Source organism: Delphinapterus leucas, chromosome X, assembly GCF_059928025.1.
Source record: "Delphinapterus leucas isolate spDelLeu-1000000601 "Yukka" chromosome X, BTC_Dleu_Yukka2, whole genome shotgun sequence".
Taxonomy (NCBI): domain Eukaryota; kingdom Metazoa; phylum Chordata; class Mammalia; order Artiodactyla; family Monodontidae; genus Delphinapterus; species Delphinapterus leucas.
The window spans coordinates 69,031,931-69,055,418 of NC_143150.1; the positions used below are offsets into that span (position 1 = coordinate 69,031,931).

A 23,488-nucleotide genomic window follows, 5' to 3' on the forward strand; every position below is an offset into this window, starting at 1 on the left:
GAACTATACTTGGGGTGATTTACTTAAGAAAGTATACCTGAGAAAACTTCATCTGTGCATGGATCTGATTTAGATGAGGATTTCACAGACTTTGAGCTGATGGTATAGTGAGATGAGACTTTTGTGGGCCTTTGCAGTGGGTAAGTATATTTTGCATGTGGGAGGATTGTAAATAATTTGTGGCCACATGGGGGACATATAGGGTTTTAAAATTCACATGTACTTTACATGAGGTAAAATTCACCACTTTAAAGGGTACACTTCTGTGGTTTTGGGGACATTCACTAGGTTCTGCAACCATCTCCACTATCTAATTCCAGAATATTTCTATTGATACCCCCATCCCCAAAACCAAGCCATACCTATTAGTAGTTAGTCCTAGTTTGTCTTTCCTCCCATATGATAGCAATAACTACTCTACAGATTTCTATCTCTATAGATTTGTCTCTATATATTTTTCTATTCTGATTATTTCATATAAATGGAATCATAGAATATGTAGCCTCTTGTATATGGCTTCTTTCACTTAGCATATTTTCAATGTTTATCCATCTTGCAGCATATATCAGTTCATTTCATTTTATTTCTGTATAATATTCCTTTGGATGGTTATGCCACATTTTATTTGTCCACATCCATTTTATTTGTCCATCCAACATTTAATGTATTGAATACATTTGGGTTATTTTCATATTTTTGGCTATTATGAATAATGCTCTTATAACCAGTCATGTACAAGTATTGTATGGACATATGTTTTCATTTCTCTTGGGTATATACCTAGGAGAGGAATTCCTGTGTCATAAAGTAATTTTATTTTACCTTTTTGAGCAACTGCCAAACTTATTTTCCACAGCAAATGCACCATTTTACATTCCCTTATGATTTCTTTTTTAACCCATTCCTTATTTGGTAGTGTGTTGTTTGATTTCCACATTTTGTGGTTTTTCTAAATTTCCTTCTGTTACTAATTTCATATTTCATTTCAGTTTAATTACAACACTTACTTTGTATGATTTAAATCCTTTTAAAATTTATTAACACATGTTAATGGCTTAAGATACAATCTATCATGCACAATGTTCCAGGTTCCCTTGAGAATAATATTCTGATGAAATTGGGTGAAGTGTTCCATAGGTAACTATTAGGTCTGCTTGGTAATTAGGGATGTTCAAGTCTTCCATTTCCTTGCTGATCTTCCATCTACTTTTTCTGTCCATTATTGAAAGTAGGGTATTGACATATCCAACTCTTATGATTAAATTACCTATTTCTCCCTTCCATTCTCTCCATTTTTACTTTATATATTTTGGAGCTCTGTTGTGAGGTGCTCTGTTGTGAGGTGCTTAAATTACTATATTTTTTCCAGGGATTGATGATTTCACCATTATACAATGTCCTTTCTCAGGACTTCCCTGGTGGTGCAGTGTTTAAGAATCCGCCTAAAAAAAATAAAAAAAAATAATAAAAAAAAAAGAATCCACCTACCAATGCAGGGGACATAGGTTCAATCCCTGGTCCCAGAAGATTCCACATGCCATGGAGCAACTAGCCTGTGTGCCACAACTACTAAGCCTGCACTCTAGAGCCTGTGAGCCACAACTATGGAGCCTGCACACCAGAACTACTGAAGCCTGTGTGCCATAGAGCCCACGCACCACAACTACTGAGCCCACGTGCTGCAACTACTGAAGCCTGTGCACTCTAGGGCCTGAGTGCTGCAACTACTGAAGCCTGTGAACCTAGAGAAGCCACCGCAATGAGAGAAGCTCTGCAACGAGAAGCCACTGCAATGAGAAGCCCATGCACCACAATGAAGAGTAGTCCCCACTCACCGCAACTAGAGAAAGCCCACGTGCAGCAATGAAGACCCAACGCAGCCAAAAAAAAATGTCCTTTCTCTCTAGTGACAATTTTATTTCAAAGTCTATTTTGTCTGATATTAGCATATGAACTTCAGCTCTCTTGTGAGTACTGTTTCCATACACTATATTTTTACTTTCAAACAATTTGTGTCATTAAAACTAAAGTATCTGTAGACAGCATTTAGTTGGATCTTTTTTTAAAAAATCCATTCTGCCAGTCTCTGCCTTTTAATTCGAGAGGTTAATCCACTTACATCTAATGTAATTATGGATAAGGAAGGACTTATTTGTAGCATTTGGATATTAATGTTCCATATCTTATGTCTTTTTGGTTTCTCCATACTTATTTTATTTCCTTTTTTAGTATTAAATAGATATTTTCTAGTGTATTATTTTCATTCCCTTATCATTTCTTTTACTATATCTTTTAGTCATTATCTTACTGGTTGCCTTAGGATTACAATTAACATCTTAATTTATAACAATCTAGTTCAGAGTAACACTGACATAATTTCAATAGTATACATTTTGCTTCTATATATCTCCATTCCTCTCCCAATCTGTATGCTTCTATTGCCACAGAATACATCTTTACATGCTGTGTTCCCATTAATGCAGATTTATAATTACTGCGTTTTGCAACTGTCTTTTACATCATATAGGGAAAAAGGAGTTACAAGCCAAAAATACAATAATACTGGCTTTTACATTTACCTATTTAGTTACCTTTCCTGCTGTTCTTTATTTCTTCATGTCGAGTTGAGTTACTGTCTAGTATCCATATATTCAAACTAAAGGACTCTCTTTAGCATTCGTTGAAGGGCAGGTCTGCTAGTAAAAAAACCCCTCAGTTTTTGTAGATCTGGAAATGCCTTAATTTCTTTTTCATTTTTATTGTGGTAAAATATACATAATTTTTTATCATTTTAATCATTTGTAAGTGGCATTAAATATACAATGTTTTGTAAACATCATTACTAAATCAATACCCAAAACGTTTCCATCATCCCAACCAAACCCCCATGCACATTAAACAAAAACCTGAGCTTCTAACCCCATCCCTTGCCCCCAGCCTCTGGTAATCTCTGTTCTACTTTCTGTCTCTATGAATTTGCCTATTCTAGGCATGTCATAAAAGTGAAAGGATACAATATTATATTTTCATCTGTATCTGGCTTATTTCACTAAGCATAATGTTTTCAAGGTTTACCCATGGTATATCCTATATCAAAATGTAATTCCTTTTTATGACAGAATGATATTCCATTGTATGAATATACCACATATAGTTTATCCATTCACCTGTTGATTGACACTTCGGTTGTTTCCACCTTTTGGTTATTGTGAATAATGCTATGAAACTTGTTACAAATATCCGAGTTCCTGTTTTGAGTTCTTTAGGATATAAACCTAGGAGTGGAATTGCCGTGTCATTTGGTAGTTCTATATTGAACCTTTTGAAAAATTGCCAAACTGTTTTTCATAGCAATTACACCTTTTTACATTCCCACCAGAAATGCACAAGGATTCTCTCAGCAAAATGTTTTATAATTTTTGGTGTACTAGCCTTTTGCCTAAATTTATTACTGAGAGTTTAATTCATAAATTAATTAAATTAATTAAGTTTTTACAGGTCCCACTCAGGAAGGAATGCATTAAACACATTCACATTTCCATTCTTTTTTTAAAGCAAATGACAAAGACCCAGCTTACCAGCTTTACTTTTTTAAACCTAAGCTTATAATTACATGTTTAAACAATTCTCAAAATGTACTAAGTTGCCAGCATTCATGCACAAGTAGAAAACATCCTCAATTTATATTCAAAAGTGTGTTACTATTAATGCATTAATGTCTTTCACTACTAAATACTGAAAAAAATTGAATTTGTGTGTGTGTGTGTGTGTGTGTGTGTGTGTGTTAAGATTCATCCTGGCAATACTGACTTTACAGCAGACTGACACTACTTGGCTCATGTTTCAAACACAATGCAAAAGAAGGTCTTTGCTGGTGTTAGTGTACAAAAGGATCAAAGCCACCTTAGATTACATTTAATAGAAAAGCAATGTGCATATACAGATTTACAACAATTTTAAAGACAAAAAATTACAGAACTGTTATGTGGTCCCAACAATAAACTCGAAAGCATATGACAAATAGGGGCTCCAGTGAACTGTTTATAAATACTTTACATTAGGTACAGTTATACTAGAAGTTGAATTCATTTCAAATCTTCAACAAATGTTCCTATATTTATAGTTTAACATTTCAGTTAAATGCATGCAATTACTCCTTATGCAAGCATAGCTGCTGCTCCTTGCATTTTATTGTTAAGGACTTTAACTGGCCATCTTTTTCAACTTCTACTCTTTCTTCACCATTCTTGACAATTCTCTTTGTAGTGATTTTTCTGCCATTAATTAATTTAGTAGAAGTTGACATAGATTTGAAGTTGCCCATCCCACTACCACCAAATGACATGGAAGAGAATGAAGTGAGGCCCCCATGACGTAGTGAACTGAACAATGTAAATTTGGGTCAAAAGAAGAAAATCCACCTCCAAAAGATGGAAATCCACTTAAGGCAGAGAAAAATGACCCTGTGACCCAGCTTTTGTTTCAATGGGGCCCCTGCAATGACCAAATATGTTCTCAAGTGGGTCTTCAAAGAGGTTAAAAAAGTCTCTTCCACCAAAATATTCCCTGAAGACATCTGGATTAAGGAATCTGAAGCCAAACTCAAATGGCCTGTCAAAATGACTTCCACCTCCATCATTTAATTGTTTTTTAGCATATCTGTCATAGATGTCCCATTTTTTAAATATGTGATAACACCTCAAACACCTCATATACCTTGGCTATTTGAATTTTCTCTCCCCTTTTTCTTCTCAAGATTTTTATCTGGTTACTATGCTGATGCCAGTTTCCAATAAGCCTTTTTAATATCCTTGGCTGAAGCATGTCTCTGCATGCATAGAACTTCATAGTAATCCATCATGTTTTAGCAAGCTGTTGCAAGGAATCCAAGGACGTGGAAGCAGGTGGATAGAAGCAGCAGCGATGGGGTGATGGCCTGGGTCTCCTGTTGACTCTGGCATGGCTGTGCTGGTCATGGAGGTGCAGACGGCAGCTCCCCAAGATTTCCTTTCTCTCCTTGGATTTAAACTTTTAGATATTATTATAAATGGAATTCCATTCTTAATTTCATTTTTAGATTGTTGGTGGTGTACAGAAATACATCTGATTTTTGTTTTCATTTGTACCCTGCAATTATGAAGAACTCGCTTTTTAGTTCTACTAGCTTTCTTGCGGATTCCTTTGGATTTTCTAAAGATTAGATCACATAATCTGTGAATAGAGGTAGCTTTACCCCTTCATTTCCAATGCGGATGCCCCTTTTCTTGTATAATAGCTATTGCTAGTACTTCCAGTAAGACATGAATGGCAAATGATGCAAGTGGGTATCCGTGTCTTGTTAGTGATCTTAGGGGTAAAATTTGCAGTCTTTCATCAATGAGTATGATGTTAACTGTGGGTTTTTCATAAATGTCCTGTATCATGTCACAGAATTTTCCCTTTATTCCCAGTTTTCAGAGTATTTATCAAGAAAGGATGTTGGATTTTGTCAAATGCCTTTCCTGCATAAACTGAGATGATCATGAGGGTTTTTTCCCTTTGCTCTATTCACATCATGTATTACATTGATTGCTTTCCTTATGTTGAACCACCCTTGCATTCCTGGAATAAATTTGACTTGGTCATGGTGAGTAATCCATTTAATATGCAACTGGATTTGGTTTTCTAATATTTTGTTGAGGACTTTTGCATCTATATTAATAAGGGATATTGATCTATAATTTTCTTCCTTGTTATGTCTTTATTTGGTTTTGTATCAGAGCAATGCTATTCTCATCGAATGAGTTAGGAAGCACTTTAATTTTTTGAAAGAGTACTAAAAGTATTGTTTTTATCTCTTGTTTAAATGTTTGGTGGAAATCACCAAAATTAATTCAGGACTTAATTTTGTTGTCAGGTGTTATGTTAGTGATTCATTCTCTTTACTTGTTAGGTCTGTTGAGATTTTCTATTTCTTCTTGAGTCAGTTTAGGTGAATTGTGTATTTCAAGGAATTTATCCATTTCTTCTAAGTTATCTAATTTGCTGTACAATTTTTCATACTATTTTTTTACAATTAATTTAATTTTGTTAAGGTCAGTTGTTGTGTCACCACTTACATTTCTCATCTTAGTTACTTGTATGTACTCTCTTTCCCTGTTTTTTCTTAGTCTTACTAAACATTTGGTGATTTTGTTTATCTTTCCAAGGAACCGTCTTCTGATTTAATTAATTTTCTCTATTGTTTGCTTAGTCTCTATTTTATCACTACTTTGATCTTTATTATTTCCTTCTTTCTGTTACCTTTGGGATAGTTTCTTCTTCTTGTTCTGGTTCCTTCAGGTGTGAAGTTAGGTTACTGATCTGAGACCTTTATTCTTTTTAGATGTACATAATTACAGATATACATTTTCCTCTAACAACTGTTTTCACTGCATAGCATAATTTTAATGTGTTTTTATTTGCACTTGTCTCTAAGTATTTTCTAATTTCCATTACAATTTCTTCTTTGACCAATTGTCTGTTTGAGTGTGTTGTTTAATTTTAATATATTTGTGATTTTCTTAGTTCCTTCTGTTGTTGATATCTAACTTCATCCTGTTGTGGTCAGTGAAGATACTTTGTATGATAACCATCTTTTTACACCTATTGAGCCTTGTTTTGTAGCTTAAAATATACTCTGTCCTGGAGAAAGTTCAATGTGCATGTGAGAGAATGTGTAATCTGCTGTTTTTGTGTAGAATGTACTTTATATATGTCTGTTAGGTGTATTTGGTTCAGAGTTGTTCAAGTCCTCTAATTCCTTACTTATTTTCTGTTTGGTTGCTATTTCCATTATAGAAAGAGAAGTATTCAAGCCTCTCACTCTTATGAAGAACTATCTATTTCTTCCTTCAATTCTGTCCAGTTTCCTTCATATATTTTGAGGATCTGTTATTAGGTTTGTAAATGTTTACAATTGTTATGTCTTCTTGTTGAATTGAATATTTTATTAATATATAATTCTTCCACCTACTATAAACTTCTTGATTTAAAATCTACTTTATTTCATATTAGTATAGACACCCCTGATCTCTTTCAGTTACTATTTGCATGGAGTCTTCTTCACTGTCAATATATTTGTGTGTTAGATCTAAAATATGTCTGTTTAAAAAAATTTTTTTAACAAATTTATTTATTTTATTTATTTATTTTTGGCTGCATTGGGTCTTCGTTGCTGTGCGTGGGCTTTCTCTAGTTGCGGCGAGTGGGGGCTACTCTTCCCTGTGGTGTGTGTGCTTCTTATTGCGGTGGCTTCTCTTGCTGCAGAGCACAGGCTCTAGGCATGCGGGCTTCAGCAGTTGTGGCTCACGGGCTCTAGAGCGCGGGCTCAGTAGTTGTGGCACACGGACCCAGTTGCTCTGCAGCATGTGGGATCTTCCTGGACCAGGGATCGAACCAGTGTCCCCTGCATTGGCAGGCGGATTCTTAACCATTGTGCCACCAGGGAAGTCCCCATGAGTCTCTTTTAGATACAATATAGTTTGATCATGTTTTATCTATTCTGCCAAGCTATATCTTTTGATTAAAGATTTTTTACATTCCAAGTAGTTATTAATCAGGAGGTACTTCTTCTGCCATTTTGCTATTTGTTTACTATATGCCTTATGGCATTTTTGTAACTCATTTCCTACCATTTTACTGACATCTTTTGTGTTTGGATGATTTTTTTCCTAGTGAAACATTTTGATTCCCTTCTTATTACTTTTAGTGTATATTCTATACATAGGTACTTTGTGGGTACACTGATCATTACATTTAGCACCTTAAAGTTATAACAGTCTAATTAGAATGTATACCACCCTTGAATGTAAGTTGGTGCAGCCACTATGGAAAACAGTATGGAGGTTCCTCAGAAAACTAAAAATAGAATTACCATATGATCCAGCAATCCCACTCCTGGGCATATAACCGGACAAAACTATAATTCAAAAAGATACATGCACCCCAATATTCATAGCAGCACTATTAACAATAGCCCAAATATCGAAACAACCTAAATGTCTATTGACAGAAAATGGATAAAGAAGATGTGGTACATATAAACAATGGAATACTACTCAGCCATAAAAAAGAACAAAGTAATGCCATTTGTGGCAACCTGGATGCAAACAGATATTATCATACTAAGTGAAGCAAGTAAGAAATAGAAAAATACCATATGATATCACTTATATGTGGAATCTAAAATACAGCACAAATGAACCTATCTACAAAACAGAAACACACTCACAGACCTAGAGATCAGACTTGTGGTTGCCAAGGGGGATGGGGGGAGGGAGAGGGATGGGCTGGAAGTTTGGGGTTGGTAGATGTAAACTATTACATTTAGAATGGATAAACAAAAAGGTCCTACTGTATAGCAAGGGGTACTATATCCAATGTCCTGGGATAAAACAAAATGGAAAAAAATATTTAAAAAAAGAATGTCTATATGTGTATAACTGAGTCACTTTGCTGTACAGCAGAGATTGTCGCAACATTGTAAATCAACTACACTTCAATTAAAAAACAAAGAAGAATGTATACCACCTTAACTTCAATATCATACAAAACCCCTGCTCCAGTAGAGCTCTGTCCTTCCCTCTATCATTGATGACATAGACTACATATTTATAAATTGTGTGCCCAATAAATAGAATGATAATTTTAATGCATTTATCTTTTCAATCATGTAGAAAATAAAAATTGGCATTACACAATTTCCCATGTATTTATCTTTACCAGGTATTTATTTCACTAATAATTACCGATGTTGAATATTTTTTCATGTGCCTGTTGGCTATCTGTATGTCTTCTTTGGAAAATGTCTATTCATTTCCTCTGCCCCCCTTTTTAATCAGGTTGTTTGCTTTTGTTTTTGAGTTCTATGAATTCTTTATATATTTTGGATATTAACCCCTTATTGGATATATGATTTGCAAATATCTTCTCCCATTCAGTAGGTTCTCTTTTTGTTTTGTTGATGATTTCCTTTGATAGGCAGAAACTATTTAGTTTAATGTAGTCTCATTTGTTTTTGTTTTGGTCCCCATGCCTGAGGAGACATATCCAGAAAGATAATGCTGAGACTGATTTCAAAGAGCATACTGCCTATGTTTTATTCTAGTTTTATGGTTCCAGTTCTTACATTCAAAGCTTACATACAATCCATTTTCAGGTGATTTTTCTTTATGGTGAAACAAGGTGATCAATCTAGTTTCATTTTTCTTTTTGCTTTGCATGTGACTGTTAAGTTTCCCCAACATCATTTACTGAAAAGAGTATTGTTTCTCCATTGTATGTTCTTTGCTACTTTATCATAAATTAATTGCCCACATATGTCTGAGTTTCTGCCAATACCATGCTGTTTTGATTACTATACCTTTGTAATACACTTTGAAACTACAGAGTGTTACACCTCCAGATTTGATCTTTTTTCTCAGGGTTGCTTTGACTATTTGGGGTATTTTGTGGTTCCACATAAATTTTAGAATTTTTTTGTTCTATTTCTATGAAAAATGTCCTTAAGATTCAGACAGGAATTGCACTGAATGCATAGATTCTTTTAAATAATATGGACATTTAAACAATGTGAATTCTTCCAATCAATGAGCAGGAAATATCTTTCCATTTATTTGTGTCTTCTTCAACAATATCTTCTACTCTTCAGAGTACAGGTATTTCACCTCGTTAAATTTGTTCCTGGGTGTATTATTCTTTTTGATACAACTGTAAATGGGATAGTTTTCTTCACTTCTCTGACAGCTCATTATTACTGTATAGAAATTTAACATATTTCTGTGTATTAATTTTCTGTTCTGCAACTTTACTGAATCCATCTCTTAGTTATAATAGTTTTTTGGTAAAGTCTTTAGAGCTTGATGATCTGTCCTTTGATGAAATTGGGGTGCTAAAGTACCCTGCCATTATTGTATTGTCAAATTTCCCCTTTATATCTGTATTTGCTTTATATACTTAGGTGCTCCTACATTGGATCCATAAATGTTAAAAAGTAAAATATACACTTCTTGTATTCATTCCTTTATCATAATATAATGCCCTTCTTTGTCTGTTGTTAAGACTTTGCTTTAAAGATTTTTTCTGATATTATTGGTACCACCCCTTTCTTATCATTTCCATCTGCATAAAATATCTTTTTCCATCCCTTCATTTTCAGTATGCATGTGTCTTTAGTTCTGAAGTGAGTCTCTTGTAAGCATCATATAGATGGGTCTTGTTTTTTTTATACAGCCACCCTATGTCTTTTGATTGGAGCATTTAGTCCACTAACATTTAAAGTAATTATTGATAGGTATGTACTTATACCTGTTTTCTGATTATTTTTGTCAGTTTTCCCTGTTCTTTTCTTCTTCTTTTAGTTTCTCCCCATTTCGTTTGATGATTTCCTTTTGTAGTATGCTTGTGTTCATTTTTCTTATTGACAGTAACACAATAAAAGTGGGGGACTTTAACAACCCCCTTACATAAATGGATAGATAATCCAGACAAAAAATAAACAATAAAATACTGGGCTTAAATGACATATTAGACAAGTTGTACTTAATTGATATATATATAAAGCATTCCATCCGAAAGCAGCAGAATACACATTCTTTTCAAGTGTGCATGGAACATACTCCAGGATAGATCACATGCTAGGCCACAAAATAAGCCTCAGTAAATTTAAGAAAATTGGAATCATATGAAGCATCTTTTCCGACCACAATGCTGAGGCTAGACATCAACTACAAGAAAAAAACTGCAAAAAGCACAAACATGTGAAGGCAAAACTATATGGACTAAACAACCAATGGATCACTGAAGAAATCAAAATGGAAATTTAAAAAACTACCTACAGACAAATGAAAATGAAAACACAACAGTCCAAAACCTATGGGATGCAACAAAAACAGTTTTAAGAGAGAAGTTTATAGTGACACAAGCTTACCTCAGGAAACAAGAAAAATATCAAACAACATAAAATTATACCTAAAGGAACTAGAGAAAGAAAAACAAATAAAACCCAAAATTAGAAGTAAAGAAATCGGGACTTCCCTGGTGGAGCAGTGGCTGGGAATCTACCTGCCAATGCAGGGGACATGGGCTCGATCACTGGTCAGGGAAGATCCCACATGCCATGCAGCAACTAAGCCCATGTGCCACAACTACTGAGCCTGCATTCTAGAGCATGTGAGCCACAACTACTGAGCCCGCATGCCACAACTACTGTAGCTCACGTGCCTAGAGCCCAAGCTCCACAACAAGAGAAGCCACTGCAATGAGAAGCCTGCACACCACAATGAAGAGTAGCCCGCACTCACTGCACCTAGAGAAAGCCCACATGCAGCAACAAAGAACCAATGCAGCCAAAAATTAACTAATTAAAAAAAAGAAGTATGAGGTATCACCTCACACCAGTCAGAGTGGCCATCATCAAAAAAACTAGAAACAATAAATTCTGGAGAGGGTGTGGAGAACAGTGAACCCTCTTGCACTGTTGGTAGGAATGTAAATTGATACAGCCACTACGGAGAACAGTATGGAGGTTCCTTAAAAAAATAAAAATAGAACTACCATGTGACCCAGCAATCCCACTACTGGGCATATACCCTGAGAAAACCATAATTCAAAAAGAGTCATGTACCACAATGTTCATTGCAGCTCTATTTACAATAGCCAGGACATGGAAGCAACCTAAGTGTCCATTGACAGATGAATGGATAAAGAAGATGTGGCACATATATACAATGGAACATTACTCAGTCAGAAAAAGAAACGAAATTGAGTTATTTGTAGTGAGGTGGATGGACCTACAGTCTGTCGTACAGAGTGAAGTCAGAAAGAGAAAAATATCATATGCTAACACATATATATGGAGTCTAAAAACAAACCAAAAAAAAAGGTTATGAAGAACCTAGGAGCAGGACAGGAATAAAGACGCAGATGAAGACAATGGACTTGAGGACACTGGGAGGGGGAAGGGTAAGCTGGGACGAAGTGAGAGAGTGGCATGGACTAATATATACTACCAAATATAAAATAGATAGCTAGTGGGAAGCAGCTGCACAGCACAGGGAGAACAGCTTGGTGCTTTGTGACCACCTAGAGGGGTGGGATGGGGGGTTGGGAGGGAGACGCAAGACGGAGGAGATATGGGGATATATGTATATGTATAGCTGATTCACTTTGTTATAAAGCAGAAACTAACATACCATTGTAAAGCAATTATACTCCAGTAAAGATGTTTTAAAAAAAAAGTAAAGAAATCATAAAGATCAGAGCAGAAATAAATGAAATAGAGACTAAAAAAAATAGAAAAGATCAATGAAACTAAAAGCTGTTTTTTTTTAAGATAAACAAAATTGATAAACCTTTAGCCAGACTCATCAAGAAAAAAAGGGAGAGGGTCCAAATCAATAAAGTAAGAAACGAAAAAGGAGAAGTTACAACCGACACCACAGAAACACCAAGGATCAAAAGAGACTACTACAAACAACTATATGCCAATAAAATGAACAACCAAGAAGAAATGGAGAAATTCTTAGAAATATACAATCTTCCAAGACTGAACCAGTAAGAAATACAAAATATGAACAGACCAGTTAGCAGTAATGAAATTGAATCAGTAATTTAAAAACGCACAACAAACAAAAGTCCAGGACCAGATGGCTGCACAGGTGAATTCTACCAAACAGTTAACTAAGAGTTAACACCTACACTTCTTAAAGTATTCCAAAAAACTGCAGATGAAGGAACACTTCAAAACTCATTCTATGAAGCCAGCATCACCCTGATACCAAAACGAGACAAAGGTATCACAAGAAAAAGAAAATTACAGACAAATATAACTAACAGACATAGATGTAAAAATCCTCAACAAAATATTAGCAAACCGAATCCAACAATACATTACAAGGATCACACACCATGACCAAGTGGGATTTACCCCAGGGATGCAAGGATTTTTCAACATCCACAAATCAATCAATGTGATACACCACATTAACAAATTGAAGAATAAAAAACATATGATTGGGCTTCCCTGGTGGCGCAGTGGTTGAGAGTCCGCCTGCCAATGCAGGGGACACAGGTTCGTGCCCCGGTCCGGGAGGATCCCACATGCTGTGAAGCAGCTGGGCCCATGAGCCATGGCTGCTGAGCCTGCGCGTCCAGAGCCTGTGCTCCACAACAGGAGAGGCCAGAGCAGTGAGAAGCCCGCATACTGCAAAAAAAACCAAAAAACAAAAAACAAAACCATATGATTATATCAATTGATGCAAAAAAAAGCTTTTAACAAAATTCAACATCCATTTAGGATAAAAACTATCCAGAATGTGGGCATACAAGGAACATACCTCAACATAATAAAGGCCATTTATGAGAAACCCACAGCAGACATCATACTCAACAGTGAAAATTTGAAAGCATTTCCTCTAAGACTGGGAACAAGACAAGGACACCCACTCTCACCACTTTTATTCACCATAGTACCAGAAGTCCTAGTCATAGCAATCAGACAAGAAAAAGAAATAAAAGGAATTCAAGTTACTATACTTTTCAAGTTTAAATATTCTATTTAGTTGCTCTTTATATAATTTCCATCTTTTTATTGATATTCTCACTTTGGTGAGACATTTTCTCATACTTTTCTTTAGTTTGTTAGATAATAGTTTCCTTTAGCTCTTTGAACACTTCAAAACTCATTCTATTAAACTCATTTAAAACAACCAACTTAAAGTCTTTGTCTAGAAATACATCATTTGTGCTTCCTCAAGCATGTTTGCATTGATTTTTCTCTTGTTAATATGCCATATTTTCTTTTTTTATATAAATTTATCTTTGGCTGCATTGGGTCTTCATTGCTGCAGGCGGGCTTTCTCTAGTTGTGGTGAGCAGGGGCTACTCTTCATCGTGGTGTGTGGGCTTCTCATTGAGGTGGCTTCTCTTTGTTGTGCAGCATGGGCTGTAGGTGTGCAGGTTTCAGTAGTTGTGGCATGCAGGCTCAGTAGTTGTGGCCTGCAGGCTCTAAAGCACAGGCTCAGTAGTTGTGGTACATGGGCTTAGTTGCTGCATGGCATGTGGGATCTTCCTGGACTAGGGCTCAAACCCGTGTCCCCTGCATTGGCAGGCAGATTCTTAACCACTGTGCCACCAGGGAAGTCCCATATTTTCTTTTATTAGAATGTCTGTTAGATTTTTCTTGAAAAGTGGACATTTTGAGGATGTCCATATTATAATATGGCAGCTATAGAAATTAGATTCTCACCTCTCCCCAGGATTTTTTTATTAATGCTGCCTACTGATCTTTTGGTGACTTTTTTTTTTTGAAAAAAAATCCTCAAATTCATTTTAAATGGTAACCTTTTAATACATTCTTTTTCTCTTAAATTTTATTGAAGTATAGTTAATTTACAATGTTGTGTTAATTTCTGCTGTACAGCAAAGTGACTCAGTTATACATATATATATGTTCTTTTTCATATTCTTTTCCATTATGGTTTATCACAATATACTGAATATAGTTCCGTGCTATACAGTAGGACCTTGTTGTTTATCCATCCTATACATAATAGTTTACATCTGCTAATCCCAAACTCCCAATACTTCCCTCCCCTACTCCCCTCCTCATTGGCAACCACAAGTCTGTTCTCTATGTCTGTGAGTGTGTTTCTGTTTCATAGATATGTTCATTTGTGTCATATTTTAGATTCCACATATAAGTGATATCATATGGTATTTGTCTTTCTCTTCCTAAATTACTTCACTTAGTTAATTTAAGCTTTCTTAATAATGTTGTTTCTTCTTACTAAATCACATGCAAGTGAATGTTTTTAGATCACTGTCCTTAAACCATTTTCTGCATTATTGTTGTATTTCCCCCAGTTCCTCTCAACAGTCATTTGAATCTATCTACTTGTGGTTCTTTTACTTCATAGATATTAACATGCATTGTTCTTTCCTGAAGGATTCTGTCCTTGCATTTTAGTCTACTTGTATTTTTATCAACCCTCTTTAATATTTTAATGGATTTGTTAATATTGATTCTCCTTTTTCATAGCTTAATAAAGATGCTACAGAAACCAAACCAAGTATAAGACCAGGTCCACAGAGCTCAGCAGTGCAGATGGATGTCAAAGATGAAGAGACTTGCTGGAACGTGATTAAACCCTTCTTCAGGAATGACTCAAAGCTGAGATGCTTAGAGAAAGAAGATAAAACACCACTCTGTATAGCAACATGACTGTTTTACTTCAGCTACCACAATCTTTTAATGACTTTACAAACCACATTACTAATGTATGTGGTAAGCTGTTACTTATAACAAGTCTGCTATTAATCTCCAAACTTTTTAACTGAAGCTGGAATGGAAAAAACATTAGAATGACCAAGTTACTCAATTACCTAACTAAGCTATAACCTGCATACCACTTAAATAAATAATGAGATGCTTTTTAAATTTACACCAAGCATGCTATTCTTTCCCATCAATTAAAACTATTATCCCACAGTTTGTTGAGTTTAAAATAATAATATAAATAACCACTAAAAATATACTAGCAAAACTGAATAAGGGCATGAATGTGTGTGTGTGTGTGTGTGTGTGTGTGTGTGAGAAAGGGAAAAGAGACAGAGTAGTTACTTGCATAGCTGCATAATTATTTCAATATTCCTTTCATTTTACACATTTCTTTTTATAGAGGTCTCATTATTACATAAATGCAGTTGACTCCTGAACAATGTGGGGGCTAGGGGCACCAAACCCTCATTCAGTCAAATACCTGCATATAACTTTTGACTCCTTTACTAATAGCCAACTGTTGATCAAAAGTCTTACTGATAAGATAAACAGTCAATTAACACATATTTGTATGCTATATGCATTATATATTACAGTCTTACCATAAAGTAAGCTAAAGAAAAGAAAATGTTAAGAAAATCATAAGAGAAAATACATTTACAGTACTGTAATATATTAATTGATACCATAAGTTTACATCATCTGTTTACAAGATGAATCATCTGTGAGTACCCACAACAATCTTATATGATACAAAACACTTTAGATGTTATACATATTATTAACACTAGACATCAAAAATGAAACAATGTGAAGAAAGAAATTAATATTTATTTACAGGTATAATGATTCATGCATTGATAACAAAGATTGCTTATGGTAGCCTAGTGTAATCAATATGATAGCCTATACACTAATGAATGAAATGTTATAAAAATTTTATGGTATGCAATATTACAGTCACATTCATAATACAATATTGGAAATGTTATTACACTTTTAAAAAACCACTTACCTGTGATGATAAGGCTGATGCACAGTTTCTCTAATAACGAGAGGCATACTGTAATGTAATTCTTTGAAAGTAAAGTTATAAAACAGTAAGAAAACTAACCCACTATTAATTTTATATTAAATGTCATTCACATTATGCCTATGTAAGGATAGGTTACCCAGCTCAATACAAGTCTTGTATGGGATGTGATATACAATGAATACTTAGGGGATGATGATGACGATGGTGACAAAAAAGGTCCCATAGAGTTTTTGCTATAAGTTTATTAGATTTTCATGTGAAGACATTCACAGACATACACAACAGATAAGTTTCTAAACTGTAGGGCATGATGATTATTTACTATCGTTAAGTGGAAGTGGATCATTGTAAATTCTTCATCTTCATCATCTTCATATTGACTAGGCTGAGGAGGATGAGGAGGGTTTGGTCTTGCAGTCTCAGGGATGGCAGAGGCAGAAGGGGAGGAAGGAGAGGCAGGCACACTCGGTGCAACTTTACAGAAATACATCACAATTTCTGACTTTTTTGTCTTTCCATTTCTCTAAAACTGTTTCTATATGGTACTAATCCTTCTTCCAAGATTTGCTTTAGTTTCAGCACCTGTATCATATAAGGGTCCCTGTCATAAAAGAAGTCAAAAGCAGTCTTGAATAACTGGAACACTGCTAGATTGTCTAACGTCAATTTGTTTTCTGGCGCTGCTTCTAAGTTTTCTTACTTGTCGTCTGGCACTGGTTCAGAAGCACTCATCTCCATCAAGTTGTCATCTGTTAATTCTTCTGGTGTGGTGTCTGTTAGCTCTTGAATTTCTCCATAGATTCATATCTTGAATCACTCACTCCCCCCATCTTTTTGGCCATATCCACAATCTATTTCATGATTTCTTTGATAGCTCTGTCATAAATCCTGTGAAGTCATGCACAACATCTGGACAGTTTCTTTCCAGTAGGAATTTATTGTTTTGGGCTTGATGCCTTTCATGGCTTTTTCTATAACAAAGATGGCATCTTCAATGGTGTACTCCTTCCAGACTTTCATGATGTTCTCTCTATCGTGGTTCTCTTCTATAGCATTGACAATCTTTCCCATACAGTACTGTATGTAATGAGCCTTAAAGGTCCTTATGACCCTCTGACCTAGAGGCTGAATTACAGACGTGTATTTGGGGGCATAAACCACTTTGACGCCCTCAGTATTGGACTCATGGGGTTCTGGATGGCCAGGGGCATTGTCCAATAACAAAAGAACCTCAGAAGGCCATCCCTTACTGGCAAAGTATTTCCTGACTTCAGGGACAAAGCATTAATGGAACAAATCCATAAAAAAGGGTTGTCGTCCAGTCCTTCTTGTTGTACAACCAAAAGACTGGCAGTTGGTGTTTACCTTTTCCCTTCAAGGCTCGGGTGTTAGCTGCTCTATAGGTAAAGGCACTCCTGTTCATAAGCCCGACTCCATTTGCACAAAACAGTAGAGTTATCCTACCCCTTCCTGCCTTAAATTCTGATGGTTGCTTCTCTTCCTTACTAATAGAAGTCCTTTGTGGCATTTTCCCCCCAGAATAGGGCACTTTTGTCTGCGTTAAAAACCTGTTCAAGAATATATCCTTTCAGCAGGACAGTGGCCATGGATGTTGGAATCTGCTAAGGAGTGTGTAACAACTCACCTGCCAAATTAACTAGCCCTGAAAATGGATGACGCTGGAGAGTTGGGCCCATACCTGTCGCAATGACCAACAAACACATGAAAAGAAGCTCAACATCACTAAGTACTAGAGAGATGTAAATCAAAACTACAATGAAATATCACCTCACACCAGTCAGAACGGCCATCATCAAAAAAATCTACAAACCATAAATGCTGGAGAGGATGTGGAGAAAAGGGAACCCTCCTACTCTGTTGGTGGGAATGTAAATTGGCACAGCCACTATGGAGAACATTATGGAGGTTCCTAAAAAAACTAAAAATAGAACTACCATATGACACAGCAATCTCATTACTGGGCATATACCCAGAGAAAACCGTAATTTGAAATGATGCATGCACCCAGATGTTCATTGCAGCACTATTTACAATAGACAGGACATGGAAGCAATCTAAACATCCATCAACCGAGGAATGGATAAAGATGTGATACATATATACAATGTAATATTACTCAGCCATTAAAAGGAACAAAATTGGATCATTTGCAGAGACGTGGATGGACCTAGAGACTGTCATACAGAATGAAGTCAGAAAGAGAAAAACAAATATCATATAATATCACTTATATGTGGAATCTAGAAAATGGCACAGATGAAAAAAAAAAGAAAATGGTACAGATGAACTTACTTGCAAAGCAGAAATAGAGACACAGATGTAAAGAACTTATGGATACCAAGGGGGGAACGGGGGTGGGATGAATTGGGAGATTGCGACTGACATATATACACTATTATGAATAAAATAGATAACTAATGAGAACCTACTGTATAGCACAGGGAACTCTACTCAGTGCTGTGTGGTGACCTAAGTGGGAATGAAATCTAAAAAAGAGGGGATATACGTATACGTATAACTGATTCACTTTGCTGTACAGCAGGAACTAACACAACATTGTAAAGCAACTATACTCCAATAAAATTAATTAAAAATCAATAAAATACATATTTTTAAAAAAGACATCCTTTCTCCTCAGTGATTTTCTTAATGGTATCTGGGAACTTGTCTGCTGCCTCTTCATTAGCAGAAGTTGGTTCTCTTGTTATCCTTTTTTTTTTTTTTTTTTTTTTTTTTTTTTTTTGCGGTACACGGGCCTCTCACTGTTGTGGCCTCTCCCGTGGCGGAGCACAGGCTCCAGATGCGCAGGCCCAGCGGCCATGGCTCACGGGCCCAGCCGCTCCGCGGTATGTGGGATCCTCCCAGACTGGGGCACAAACCCGTGTCCCCTGCATCGGCAGGCTGACTCTCAACCACTGGGCCACCAGGGAAGCCCCTATCCTGACATTTTTAAAGCCAAACCTCTTTCTAAAATGATCAAACCATCCTTTTCTGGCATTAAATTCTCCAGCTTTAGATCCTTCACCTTCCTTTTGCTTTGCCATATAGTGACTTTGCTTTATCTTGAATCATATTAGAGTCTATAGGCATGACTTTCCTATACCAATCCTGCACCCACATAGAAGCTGCATTTTCAATAGGAGATAAAAAGTTATTTCACAAAAAGTGCAAGGTTTTTAGGTCTGTTGCTAGCCACAGCAAGGACGTTATGAATTTCGTTTTCTTTTCTTTTCTTACAATGGTCCTTATACTGGATTTATCTTGAAATGGCAGGTGCATGTCAAGCAATTCAACTTTTTCTTGTAATGTCACAACTTTTTTCTGCGTCTTGCGAGCACTTCCAGCATCACTAGTGGCACTTCGAATGGGTCCCATGATGTTATACAAGGTTTGCTGTATTGCACTAAACATGAAAAATACACAAAAACAGGGCTTCCCTGGTGGCGCAGTGGTTGAGAGGCCACCTGCCAATGCAGGGGACACGGGTTCGTGCCCTGGTCTGGGAGGACCCCACATGCCGCGGAGTGGCTGGGCCCATGAGCCATGGCCGCTAAGCCTGTGCGTCCGGAGCCTGTGCTCCTCAGCGGGAGAGGTCCGTGTACCACAAACAAACAAAAAAACACAAAAACAAGCAGAAATCACTTTTTATTGTTATGCAATTTACTGGGGACAAACCACTCACACAAAGATGATTAACATCACACAGTGTTTCAAGCAGATCCTCCCAACACTTGCTCTCACCACAATAGCAATAGGAGGTGGCTACAAAATACAAGTGATGGTACACGACTCAGGAGGACTATATCACAAAAGGCATTGGAGGCTTCTTCCTTGCTCTCTCTCTTGGATTGTTCACTCTGGGAAAAGCCAACTGCTATATGCTGAGGCCCGCATAGAAGGAATGAAATATTCCTACCAAAAGCAATGTGACTGAGCAATCTTATAAGTGAATCCCACAACCCAGTCAAACCTTCAGATGGTTCCAGTCTCAACAGACTCCCTGGCTCCAATATTCTGAGAAATGCTGTGCCAAAACTATTAGCTAAGCTATACCTGAATTTCTAACTCCTACAAACTGTGAGGTAATTAATGTTTGTAGTTTTAAGCCTTCATATTTTGGGCCAATTTTTTACACAACAGTAGATAGCTCATAAACCTACTTGTAAAGAAAACAAAAGTTTTAAAATTTTAGGAGCAATCCTGAAAAATATACTAGATGATAATCCTTTCCAAAGCTAATCAAAAAATATATTTGTAGAAGAACAGGTTAAAAACTATTCAAATAGATTGTAGATATAGACAACTTCATATTAAACTTTATATTCATTTTCTATTCCTGGCTAAAAATTACCATGAAGTTAACAGCTTTAAATAACACATTTTTTATATCGTGTTATGTGTTGGCCAAGGATCTGGGACAGCTTAGCTGCCTCCTCTGCTTAGGGTCTCACAAGACTGTAATCAAGGTGTTGGCTGGGCTGGGTTCTCATCTGGAGGAATAGTTAGGAAAAGAATATACTTCCAAGTTCATTCAGGTTGTTGGCATAATTCATGTTCTTGTGGCTATATAACCAAATTTTCAGACATTTTGCTGCCTGCCAGCAGGAGACTGTCCTCAGGTCCTAAATGATGCACACAGTTCCTGTTTCCCATGTGTCTCCCCAACATAACTGCTTACATTGTCAAACCAGCAATGAGTTTCTTCCTCCAGTCTGATATAGGATAGAGTATTATATAACATGATATAATCATAGAAGTGACTTTTGGTCACATAACATAACCTAATCAAGTGAATGACATTCCATCACCTCTGCCATTGTTTAGAGTTTGCTATTGGTTGGAAGTCACAGGTACTGTGTGCACAGAAGGGGAGGGGAATAGACAAAGGTGTAAACACTAGTAGACAAGAAAATATTGGGGGTTACCTTATGGTTTGTCTGCCACAAACCTATTTTAAAAACAGGACCAAGAGTTGTTGTTATTTAGAATTGATATTTCCCAGACCTAAGAAGATACCCAACTACTACATATATATGTATAATAGTTTATCTTTACTTACTTTTCAATATTTTTATTAATGCCTGCAATTTACTCTTCTATAATTGGCATGTTTAACACTGTTACAGTAAAAACCAAAACATTAACTTTAGTTCTAATAGTCTACAAAAATCTTGATGACAGACACTTGTAAATACATTTGAAAATATATTATTTTTGGAATAAGTTATCATGAATATGGCTCAGCTTAAAAACGCTGACAAGTGGTTATAATGGTTCTCAAATAAATTTCCCATACTGAGGTATAATTGCTCTACTGGTATATTTTTTTAATTATAATTGCTCTAACATTTTAAGGTTAACTTTTTTTTTTTTTTTGCAGTATGTGGGCCTCTCACTGTTGTGGCCTCTCCCACTGCGGAGCACAGGCTCCGGACGCTCAGGCTCAGCGGCCATGGCTCACGGGCCTAGCCACTCCGCGGCATGTGGGATCTTCCCGGACCGGGGCACGAACCCATGTCCCCTGCATTGGCAGGTGGACTCTCAACCACTGCGCCACCAGGGAAGCCCCTAAGTTTAACTTTTGAAGATATTATGAAATAGATACGAGAATTTTAAATCTAATACTTGAAAGTATGTCTTTAAAAATTAATTTGAGCATCCTAATTCTGAGATTTAAATTTCAAAGTGGTGTTTTTTCTACTCCTTCACTTTACACATTCATATAAACTAGTTATATTAGTCAGGGTTCCCCTTAGAAACAGAACCAGAAGGATATAAAACAAATATATGAAGAGATTTATTATAGGAATTGGCCCATGTGGCAACACAGGAAGAGAAGTCCCATGATCTGCTATCAGCAAGCTGGAGGCTCAGGAAAGCTGGTGGTATAATTCAGTCCAAGTCTGAAGTCCTGGGAACCAGGGGAACCAATGATGTAACTCCTATTCCAAGACTGAAACTCTAGGGGAGAAGAGAGATGGTGGTGTAAATCCTGAAGTCTGAAAGCCTGAGAACCAGGAGCTCCAATGTCTGACAGCAGTTAAGAATTCACTCTTCCTTTGCCTTTTTGTTCTATTCTGGCACATTGGTGAGGGTGGATATTCTTTACTCAAGTCTACTGATTCAAATACAAATCTTCTGGATAGACTCTCACAGATACACCCAGAAATAATTCTTTACCGGCTATCTGGGGCATCACTTAATGCAGTCAAACTGACACATGTTGTGACTTGTTAAATTATCATTTGTCAAGTAGAGCCTCAGGATGTCAGATGGTGAGTCACAGTTCAACAAAAGACCGCAAGAGATCCCAGGCTAGGGCTGAATTGGTCAATTCAAACCAAAGAGAATCGGACTTTGGAAAGCTTCTTGAGTCTAATATAAAAGGTGCACAAGGGGGAGGCTTTGGACGAGAATGCTTACTACAAAGGCAGTTTGGGGAGTCATATCAGGACCTTACATTTACTTGTGCCCCTGCTGTTATATAGGGCATGCATTCTTTGAAGGGGCTAGTGTCAACTTAAGGCCCCTGCAGGGTACTTAAACATACAAAATGGATGCCAAGGCAGCAATATTATGGAGTAGTTTAAATTCTCAACACATAAAATTAATCCTCACAGTAGTCAACTACATAATACTACCTCTCATCCATTTTCCATTTTAAAAATACACAAAAAGTAGGAATATGGAGAAATACAAAAGTTCTGGGGAACCAAATAAAATGTATAACAGAATATCATATATGAAATGTTTTAAAATATAGGAAATATCATGATGTAATTCATCATACTGAGTTCAATTAAATATATTTTATATCCATACACCTTGCACTGAATCATTTTAAAAAACTAAGATCCCACAATTGTTGCACTAATTTGACAAATGGAAAACTGATATACAGAAGAGTCTCAAGCTGAAAAATAAGTTCTACAAAAAGTTTATTTGTAATGTATTTTTTGGTCACTTATTTCATCACTCGATCATACAAAAATATTTATTGAAAATATTTATTTAGTAGGTAGACAGTATACTACTAACTGCTATGATCATGTTTGGAAAACTGTTAATTCTACAGATAAATTTGAGGAGAATTGGCATCCTTACTATGATGAGTCTTCAAACCCATGAACACA

At 36.2% G+C, this 23,488-nt stretch overlaps 1 pseudogene across 1 annotated transcript in view; it reads right to left on the reverse strand.

Annotated features, from left to right (window-relative positions):
* Window positions 1-23,488, reverse strand: part of LOC111178295 (dnaJ homolog subfamily B member 6 pseudogene) — a 133,219-nt pseudogene that overhangs the window by 23,235 nt on the left and 86,496 nt on the right. The window contains exon 6 of the transcript XR_016391343.1: window positions 1-22,316. This exon is cut by the window's left edge and continues 23,235 nt beyond it. The product of XR_016391343.1 is annotated as a dnaJ homolog subfamily B member 6 pseudogene (transcript). The remainder of the gene's footprint in view (window positions 22,317-23,488) is intronic.